Below are 8,547 nucleotides of genomic sequence, written 5' to 3' on the forward strand. Positions count from 1 at the left end.
TAATACACAAACCAAGCTGCCAAGAATCCTTCTACCGCCATAACTATTTTCCTGCATACATAAAATAAAGGAATGAGCCTAATGCCCAACAAGGAAAATCTACTAGCACATACAACATAAAACATAAACATAAGACTATATCAAAATCATATACTATAAAACATATGACTATAAAATGTAAACATTTGGGGTTTGCTAGCTAACAACAATGAGCCTCAAAATACATTGAGGTTTGCTAGCTAAGCAACTATAAGCCCCTAAGCAACATGAAAACGTTTGGGGTTTGCTAGCTAACAACTATAAGCCTCAAAATACATTGAGGTTTGCTAGCTAAGCAACAATGAGCCCCAAAGACTACAAGACATAATCATAACACATAACATATCATAACACATAACATATTATAACATAAGCATGTCATAACATATAAGCATATAAACACTATCCTATTTTCCTTACCAACACCGGGATATTTGAGAACAAGGACGGGATTTGGAACACTCCTAAAACCAACAATAAGAATGGTGAGTATTTCTAAAGATAAGAGATGAAAAAGAAGAGAACTAAACCACCAAGACGAAGATTAGCGAAAAGAAACCTTAAGTTCAAAGAACTTAAATACCTAACCAAGAATTGAAAACAACGAGTTAGGATGTGAATGAAAACTAAAGAAAACTAAGAAACCATACAGAAATGAACTTGAGAATAAGAATACATTTGAATGTACTAGAACCGATCTACACCTTGATATTGAAAACACACTCTATATCTCACTTCCCAAGTGTTTATAAAGCTTAAGATGATAAAGCTTTTATCCCAACCCAAGTGTTTATCACTCTATAGTAACCCTAGCAACTTGAAGGCTCTGAACACAGCTTGAAGAATGAGAAAAATGCTGGGTACTAGGTCCTATTTATAGAGTTCAATGAGTGAAACTATCTCCTTTTAGCTTGAATAAAAATAATGAGTATTCATTGAAAAATATTTGAATATTCGTTCAACAGATGCTGAAGACTCAGTCAAAACGCTCAGAGGCTAGTTAAGAGTTTAAGGAATGAATTAAGCTCGGTTTCAACAACGTTTGAAAATATGGCCCTAGGGCCGATATATCGCCTGGCCCTATGTCCCGAGTGCTCATCGTTTTGTTTGTGCGAAGTTGACGTGTTTTTCGTATTCCCCGTGTGGCGATACATCGGCTCCTATGCTACGATATATCAGTATACGTGAATATATTAAACACGTAATTGCACTTTATCAGCTTAATTTGAATTGATTAATCAGGTTTGACTTAGTAATACGAGATTCCAGCAAGTTCTGGAAGGGTCTAGAGCTTCTAGAAACTTTTATTTTTGAATTATCCATTTAAAATGCTTAAATCCTCAAATAAATAAGATTGAGACAAGTGTCATGCTCCTAATGGTCTTGGAAGATTTTAGAGTTTCTAGAACTTTCTTCTATTTAAACTATAATTAAATCCTTAAATAAACATGCACATGACAAGTGTCATGATCTCATTAATTATATCTAAACCTTATAGTATAATAAATGACATCTTTATAATCAGCTATATTAATCAAACCTTATGTTATAATTAATATTCTTAAACTATAGGTTAAACTTATAAAATCTATAAGTGTTGCTACGAGTGTTCAACTAAGTCTCGGCTTGAACCAAAAACCACAATAACTATCATATTATAACTACTACTACTACTAACTAGCTAAGTAAAGTTTTGGGACTCTACACCTTTGGTCCAAGTGCAAGCTAATGAACGACCCTTGAGTATGATCCCTGATTCGAGCCCCTAACGACGACCTAGTCACAAGCATGATAAAGAATCCCGTCAAAATGAGTGAATAAAGGCTTCCGGACCAAGTCCTAGCCTCGGGGACATCGAAATCCACTAAACTGGGTAGTAGGATCGATCCCGAGCTCTTAGGGTTGAGTTCCTACACTCAAAAACCCTCTCGGAGTTCAAAACCCCTTAAGCGTCGCGACCCCATGCCCTAGCGCCATGACCCGCCCCAAGTCAGAGGCTCAACCTCCCATTTTACTAAACACGCGCTGCGACGCGCCCTCACGACAGAGCCTTCCTTGGCTCCCTGTGTTTAAGCGAGCCGCGGCACCCCAAGAACAAGGCCACGACCTGATTCCTTCGAACCCATAATTCTTGGGTATTTCTTTAGCCAAACCCTACCCAAATCACTTCAAAACAAACCTAAACCCTCAATTCAATTCCCACAACCAATTTAACACCTCATTTCATATCCTTACCTCTGAGATATTTTCACCCTTGAGCTAATCCCCAAGTTCAACAAGTCTAACTGTTCAATTTCCTAAGCTTTGTTCCTTCAATTTTCTCAAAATTCCCAAGCTACAAAGGAGAGAGAGCTACGGGAGAGAGAGAGAGAGAGAGAGTTTTCTTCTATCTTTCTTTCTGAATGGTTCTAAGGTTCCAACTGCCTAAACCAAACATATCCCTTTTTGCCAAAAAGTCCAAAATGCCCTTATAACTAACTTAGATCCTCTAGTGACCTCAAGGTCAATTTCGTCAATTGCCACTTCCTGTAAATCCTCAAGTGTTCCTCTATATCCCCAACTACCTCAAAATACTAATCATTTAATCTCCCATTATTCAATAAATCCCAGTAATGTACTAAATTACCAAAATATCCCTAGGCTCACCCCGAGCCGGGTATTTAATCCCCGTTGTGACTTTTCCGCTAACTTGCCCACTAGGATCACCTCACGTTGAGTAACCCAAATATATCCACATAATAATGTGGTCTCAATCACACACACATATTTACAATTATACCCTCAATGGGTCAAATTACTAAAATTCCCTTCTTATAAGAAATGGGCCCAGACGCATATTTAATATTTCTAAACATGGAAGGATAATTATATTATAATATAATTCACATAATGACATGCTCATACCATATTAGCACACAATTAAAACAATTATTGCCTCCTGGCCCCCTAATCCAGGCACTCAGCCATATTAGTGAATTTGGGATGTTACATTTAGTTCGACAAAGAAATTACCCACAAATTAACCATTTCTAAAAAATTTCCCAAATTTTCAGTCCGAAAGAAAGCTTACCTTTACAAACATGGATGAATGACCTAAACTGAGTAAGGCTCATTCAAATCGCTTAAGTTTGGCTGGTCCTATCCCTTCATAGAGGAAAAAGAGAGAAACTCCCCCCAAAAAATACTTCTACAATGTGACTAGATATTTTTTTTTCTTTCTGAGAATGTAAAAATGATGAGAGTTTATGTGTGAAGAAATGAAAATGGTGGTTGCTCATATTCAAGTTACAATCGAGTGCAGTAACAAAAAAAAAACTAACACACCCACTAAATGTTGCCACATCATCGGTAATACAACCGGTTACTATATCTATACACCTATATTTTTTTTTTATTTTAAGTACAAAAAGTAATAATACTTTATTAATATGATCTTGTACCATCTTGTATCATTGGATCACAAAGTCATCACATCCAACGGTCCTGATTGAGGGTGTGACCGATCTAGCAAAAACCACAAGCGTAACTACATATGACTCCTATATATATATAAACGGTTAAAATACCACTCCATCCCATTCTCTTCTCTCTCTTATTATTTTTTTCCTCCATAAAATGTTACAACATCTTCTCCATACTCTTCCCCCTCCGCATCTCTTTATATTTGAAATGGATAAAAAAGATATAAAAACAAAATTTATATCATTTTGAACTTTAGGGTATGATTGGTTCGCGATTAGAAAACTGTATTTTCGAAAAGTAGATTCTGAAATGAAAATCTGAATTAAGTGACTAAAAACATGTTTCTGAAAATGTGATTGGTTCAATGTCTGTAAACTGTTTTTGAGTTTTAAAAAACTAAATCTGTGATTGGTATTAAATTTGAAAATATAACAGAAACTGAATATGTGATTGGTTTAGTTAAATCTGAATATTATTTTAATTTTATATATTTTATATACATAGGTTGTATGACATTAAATATTGATTTATCAATAGATTTAATTAAGTAAAATTTAATAATATTGATAAATTAAAATTTAATAATAATATATTAATTAAATTCATAACACTGGATTTTTTTTAAATTAAAGTTACATTTTTTTAATTAACTAAACATATAAATATATATATTCTTAAACAACTTTATTTATTTAATACAAATGTCCGTATTATTGAATACAAAAGTCTCAAATAATATATTATATAGTTATATGAATTTAAGTTGCATGTGACTAATTTTACTTTCCAAATGCATATATATATATATATATATATATATGTATGCAATGAGTACAACAAAGACTAATGTAAATAATTTTTATTTTTTGAAAAAGCAACAACAAAATAACAAAGTACTCATAGTCGGTTTTAGGCCTTTTGGAAAAGAAATTTAAAAACTAAAAAAACATGATTTTTTCATTTTCAATTTTCCTTCGTAAAATTAGGATAGAGTTTTGAATTTTATTTAAAAAAACAGTCAACCAATCAAAGATTAAAATAGGCCCTACATATTTTTAGTATTCCAAAACAAAACATTGTATCTGAAATAGATACCAATCAGGCCCTTATGTTTCACATTTTTACATGTTAGGATCCTTTGTTTTGAAAAAAAAAAAACATATTTTTTGATTCCGTGTTTTAACAAATGTTTCAAAATAGTCCAAATAATCCAATTTTAAGTAAAATATTTTTTAGGACTACCAAAATGCCTTTATTATAGAAAATTTTTTAATTAAACAAACTAAAACCCTAAATATATATTATAATTATTGAAAATGTATTTTAACTAATAAAAAAACTAAAAAAAATAATACAAGTAAAATAAAATAAAACAAAAACAAATTTTAAAATATAAATTTAACAGAATAAAAATATATGCCATATTTGTTCTTTTTAAAAAAAAAAACAAAGTTAACAAAAAAGTTATTCTTCTTTCTTCCTTATTTTCTCCATCGGCTAGGTTAACGTAAAGCATTTTTATGCATAGAATGAGGACGAGGATGACAACGTGAAACTTGGCACAAGATGACACGAAGCATTCTTGGTCTGGGCTTACTGAGACATGGGAAAAAGATACACATGGTTGCTTTGTTCCTTTACTTGGGCTCATTCTCATATATGTTCCTCTCTTTGAAACTCGGATGTTGGCTGAGACTCTAAAGTGGTCGACGACAAAAGGGCCTTTGAGACGAAGTATTTATTTTAGTCGGAGTTGACGCTGCCATAAGAAATGTTGAATGCAACAAGTGAGTTCATCTTCTTCATATACGAGGGAGGGTTGGGTCTCTAGCAATGATTTGGGTGGAGGCAGTTCCGACTTCAGGCGAGTGAGGCCATGGCTATAATTGGGGCCTATTTTTCATATATATTATATACATATACATTAATATTTTTTTAAAAGTTTTTTAGTGGAAGAAAAGGTTTTTTTTTCATTTTTAATTATGTTTTTTAATATTAGTGTGGTAAGTGTATATTTAATAAAAAATTAAAGAATGATTAGTTTTTCCATTTATTTTTTTCAATATAAACTAATAATTATATATTTTCTTGCAAAATAAATAATATTCTAATGTTAATATATATTTTTTATTTTTAAGCATTTGAATATCCATGTAAAGTTTTTTATTTAGTTTTAAATTATAATTTATTATTAAAAATTTAGATTTATTTTCTTAAAAAATGTTTCATTTTATGATTTCACCCTAGGCCCCCACAAAGTTTGGCTCGACCCTGGGTGGAGTATAATCCAAGTCAATACGGGTCAACAGTTGGAAGAAGTGAGTGAGTTCTTTTCCTTATTTATTACTGAGTGACACTGACAAGTTGGCATTAATAAGGAGAGGCAAAACGTCTGCCGGGTTGATTTTGCCATGGGTAAACTTTATTGTATTATTATTGAGATTTTTTTTCTAATATTTATGAGACTCATTATTGCTATCATTGTAAAATTTATGAGATTTATTCTAAAATATGGTACTTTGGATTTGGGTGTTGCATGATTTTACACATTTGTTATGTGATTTTGTATTTTTGAGTTCAATATTGTATAAAGATTAATAGGAAGTGAAAGAAAAGGGAGAAGTATGAAAAAAAAAAAAAGAAGTTCCTATTTGTTTATTTTATGTTTTATCTTGGTTAGATTTTAGTTAATTAATATATATTTTGTATTTTTAATATTTAATATTTAATAAAATCTAAGGGTATTTTGAATCGTTTGGTAAAGTATATGGTCCAAAAATATATTTTTCAAACAGAGAGTTTAAACAAATAAAGTTATAAAATAAATATACTAAAAAGATATAAACCATAAAAAAATTAAATTATAAAAAAAAAATGCTAATGTGAGGTGTACTATAAAATAGAGAACATTTGACCCGAAAAACCCACAAACCCGCCCGACCCGCAGCCCGAAAACCCGTTTTTTGGGAAAACCCGTCAAAATCGGGTGAAATCCGACCCGAACCCGACAAAATTCGGGTTGGGTTCGGGTTTGAAAATTTGTTAGCCTCGGGTTCGGGTTCAAACCCGAAATCCGAAAAAAAAATAGTATTTTCGAAAAAATTGGTATTTTTGAAAAAAAGTGTAAAAAAATGGTATTTTTGCAAATTTTAGCTTTTCGGCCCAAAACCCAATAGGCTCAGCCCAACCCAAAATCAAACCTGAAATCTGAATAAAAAAATGGTATATTTGAAAAAAATGGTATTTTTGAAAAAAAAGTGTAAAAAAATGGCATTTTTGCAAATCTGGGATTTTCGGCCCAAAATCACAAATGGCCCAGAAAACCCGAAATTACACCCGAACCCGAGCGAACCCGAACCCGAGTGAACCCGAACCCGAAAAAATCCGAAGATTTCGGATCGGTTTCGGTACCATTTTTCTTAACCCGAAACCCGCAAAACCTGAACCCGACGAGCCCGAAACCCGAAAATCCGACCCGTGTGCACCCCTACTATAAAAGCTAGATGTAAATGAGAAAAAATAAGCTTATTTGTGCAAAATCCCCAACCAAACCCACATTTTGTACTTAATTCCCCAACCTTAAATTTTTTAATTTAAATTCCCAATTAAGAGTTAGCATCGTTACTCCTTTTCAGGTTTTGTGGTAAAAAAATCCCTAACCTATACATCATTTTGCATATAATAAGTCCCCAACTTTAAATTTTGATATTTTTTGTAATAAAATCTACATAATCAAAATAATAAAAATGACATAACTTTGTGATTTAATTATTGTGAATTAAAAAAATATATTCATTTTTTTTAATAATTTATTGTATAATTATTGAAATTGTCATTAAATATATTAACAAATTTTATTGTAACTATGCTAAAAATACATTTAGCAAATAGTTTAATTATTATTTGAATATTATAATAAATCCTATATATTTATGAATTGAAAATAATTATGAAATTGATCTTTTTCAATAAATTTGAAGTTATATTTGTTTGAAAAATAATGCTAAAATAAAAAGTTAGGGACATAAGTGTAAAATGATGTATACGTTAGGATTTTTCGCCACAAAATTTTAGTTTTTTAAATTAAAATTGGATGAAAAAGTGAAAAATGACTAATGATACTAACTTTTTAAGAGGTTGGAAATATAAATGTAAAAGAATTTGAGATTTGGGATCTAATTGCAAAATATGGATCAGGAATTTTTGCTACAATAAGTCAAAAAATATTATTTTAGTGAGGGTTTATAGTTTTTTGAATCCTGTGTTTTGTATCATTACTTATTTGGACCTTGTATTTTGAAAATTTATTTTTTAGACCCTATATTTTGTAAAATAGTTCAAATATGCACCCTAAACTTGATTTTGATGAACAAAATTTAAATATAACAACACCATTTTTATGCATAATGGTTATGTTTTTGTACTGAGTTGTTAGTTATTCGTGATTTTAGTTAAAAAAAGTTTGATCAAAATCAGGTTTAAAAGTTTATTTGAACTATTTTACAAAACACAATGTCTATTAAGTAATTTGTTAAAATACATGATTTAAATAAATAATGGGACAAAATACATTATTAAAAAAAATATAAACCCTTTTAGTGATGTATTTTTTTTGTAAAAGTTGTAGTGATGTAATTGAATGATTGTAATTTTTTTTAGAAAATAAATTTTCTAATCATTTAGTTGATATGTTCGGTCTAGAAATGACAATTTACATTAGTGAGGCGATATTCAGCCGGATTAATTACATAATGCATTGTATGTTTACAAAAAGTTTGAAATATACGGTGAATACAAATAATTACATATATACGATGCTTTAAAAAAATATATGGAGATTAGTAAAAGGAAATAAAACAAGAATACAATTCATTAATGTATCAATTTGGTCTCTAATGAGTAATGAATAACTTTTTTTATGTCAGTATGATGAAATTTTATTTTGTCGTTTACTCATAAAAAAAAGTAACATCATTAATTGATGTAATTTAATTATGTTGATGTGATATAATAATATTCAATCATTTTCTTTTCAATTTTTGTATT

This window comes from Humulus lupulus, chromosome 1, assembly GCF_963169125.1.
Source record: "Humulus lupulus chromosome 1, drHumLupu1.1, whole genome shotgun sequence".
Classification (NCBI taxonomy): domain Eukaryota; kingdom Viridiplantae; phylum Streptophyta; class Magnoliopsida; order Rosales; family Cannabaceae; genus Humulus; species Humulus lupulus.